This window comes from Triplophysa rosa, linkage group LG16, assembly GCF_024868665.1.
Source record: "Triplophysa rosa linkage group LG16, Trosa_1v2, whole genome shotgun sequence".
Classification (NCBI taxonomy): Eukaryota; Metazoa; Chordata; class Actinopteri; order Cypriniformes; family Nemacheilidae; genus Triplophysa; species Triplophysa rosa.
Genome location: NC_079905.1, coordinates 21,312,445 through 21,315,306, shown reverse-complemented (window position 1 = coordinate 21,315,306; position 2,862 = coordinate 21,312,445). Strand labels below are relative to the sequence as shown.

At 35.2% G+C, this 2,862-nt stretch overlaps 1 long non-coding RNA gene across 1 annotated transcript; it reads right to left on the bottom strand.

Annotated features, from left to right (window-relative positions):
* Window positions 1-1,219: 1,219 nt before the first annotated feature.
* On the bottom strand, window positions 1,220-2,862 carry LOC130566572 (uncharacterized). Its single transcript, XR_008964496.1, has 3 exons — window positions 2,775-2,862; window positions 1,433-1,485; window positions 1,220-1,339 (listed from the first exon to the last, which is right to left on the bottom strand). It is a non-coding gene; the product is annotated as an uncharacterized LOC130566572 (long non-coding RNA).

The following is a 2,862-nucleotide window of genomic DNA, read 5'->3' as shown; positions in this document are numbered from 1 at the left end:
TAGTGTTTTACACCTTCTATATACTGTACATTACATAAACTTGTTGTTGGACACTCCATAAACCAAAGTAGGACCTTAAAAATCTCTAGTTATGTACTCTTTAACGTCCTTTTGTAAGTACAGTCAACTTGGCTTCACATGTCATTGCAACTTTTTTTACAATTTACATCCTACTTCAAGCCGCAATTCATTTATATTATTTAAATACATTAATTTCAACTTATTTGCCACTGTTTTGTCAAATCCAATTAATTGTAATTTATTGGTCCTGTGTCGTTATTCAGGTACCTAGATGTTCAAGAGGATACCGTGAGTTTTTCTTTCTCTCACACCAAAACTATTTGGGTACCAAATGAATATCATTGTTGATGAAAAGTCAAAGTCTTGTAATAATGATGCAATAGTTCCCACTAAAGGAAACAAGCAGTGTATTCAGAAAAATTACTGAAATGCAACAAAAGTTGGATATGTTATTTTAATAGAAAATAACATGCATCATTATGTCTTAGCTTTATAACATATGCTACATATTTAAACACAGGCAACAGAAAAAAAAAAAACATTTGAATGTGATAAGTATAATACTGTATATAGGCCTACTTTAACACGTAAAACCATGATGACACACCAAACCTACATCAAAGTACTGTGGAGTAAGCTTTATAAAAAAAGAAGACTACAGCTGAGGGCCAATTATCATGTACAATTTGTAATATACAATTATAAAAATGTAAATCTTGTCTTTGTATACATAACTCTTTATGTATTGTCGGTTCAACATGCTGAATTGACTACAAAGTCAAAGATGAGGTGCAACAGATGTCAACAGTGCAGAACCAGGCCCGGCTCCACGGGGGGGGGGTCTGGGCTTTGCTCACCCTATCAGAAGCTTTACCCACCCTGCCTCCACCCAAAGCCGTTGAAAGAGAGGATCCGTGAACCACCGTTGCTGTGAAAAAACTGTTCCATTGCAGTGACTCTCTCTCAGCAACTCTGCGTCCACCGTGCCCCCACATTACATAACAGCTAAAAACAAAATTAATGCTATTCCAGTCAGCTCCGTTTTAGCTCATTCACTTACAGTATATATATATATATATATATATATATATACAGTATACAGTATATATATATTTATAGTTACGCCCCCTCCGCACAACCTTTCATCTCATATCTTGAAAAAGGAAACCGTCTTTTATATAAAGTGGATTAAATACAATGCATTGTTTAATCAGGATTTGTGATTGGCTACAGTTGAACAAGTCACATTCACTGATGCAGGAACAGCCGCTCTGGGTGGCCTGACGAATCTGAGACTGGCATACTGCACATCTTCGGCCTGAAAACATCAAAATGACCCAAAATGTTCGTATGCCACATTCTGTTACTGTATGTCATTACAGTATTTCAGATCATCTGGTGTCAAACCTACCTCAGAGTTTGAGTTTTCCTTCCCACAGCTCACGCACAACACTGCAGAAGAACCTGAAACAAAACAAACAACAATTACACCAACACCCTATAAACAGAATTTTTATTGTTGTCAACATGTCAGTATGGTTTCAGTGTATATACAGTAAATATTTTCCATAAAAGCACTGCTATTTATTACGTTCTATTTGCATAGCATAGTTTATAAAGTAGTTTATAGACAAGGCATCAATGTACTAAACATCTTATTATATGTAACAAGCAGAACTGGAAATGGGGGGAACACAGGACGTTGGAGTGCAGGGAGTGACTTTTTAAGGGGGAACAGAGTTTGACGTCAAAATGTAGAGGATTTCCATATTTTATGCATGAAATCCAAACACTATTTTATACAAGTGGCATTTTCTGCATCTATTTTTTAAATATTAAAATATCACCAACTGGAGTCCCCCAATTGAATCATGGCCCTTACCAGCACTGGTAAATCAAATGAAATACACTGAGAGAACAATGGTAAAGGTCACACTTTAATGCTAATGTACAATTGTTAGTTCATTGTGCATTAACTCAATTTATTGTGATTAAAAATATACAGTATATGTGACCCTGCATGGACAACAAAACCAGTCTTAAGAGTCAATTTTTCGAAATTGAGATTTTGACATCATCTGAAAACTGAACAAATAAGTTTTCCATTGATCTATAGTTTGTTAGGATAGGGCAATATTTGACCGAGGTACAACTATTTGAAAATCGAAATATTGAGAAAATCGAGTCCTTGGCATAGCTTATTACTCACAAAAATAAAGCTTTGATATATTTATGGTAGGAAATTTACAAAATATTTTCACAGAACACAATCTTTACTTAATATGATTTCTGGCATAAAAGAAAAATCGATCATTTTGACCCATACAATGTATTTTTGGCTATTACTAAAAATGTTCCTGTGCTTCTTAAGACTGGATTTGTGGTCCAGGGTCACAAATGACCATGAACTCAGATTAATAAATGCTGCAGAAGTATTTTTCTTGTTAATTTATGTAAACAAATAAAACTTTATTCTAAAGGGCTACCAAATTAAAATACAAAAAAGCATAACAAATTCAGTAATGATAGAAATAGAATTACGTTGTTTTAGTAAGGGTGCTTTGAGATACTTTTTAAGTGACACGTAATAACAAAAGACTGACTTATCACCTTGTTTCAGACACCAGCCAGTTGCATGAGTGATCAGGTTGAAGTGTTAATAATCATATTGCTAAAGTGCGTAGGCATAACAGCACAACAACTGCGTTTAAAAATGATGAAGAGGGTTTAGGAGAACGTTCACAGATTCTCACCTTGTCTGTAACAGAGCACACACACGCAGATAATACCGCACAACCCACACGCAGTGTAAGCACAGATCGACAGCGTGCTGCAGCCCAC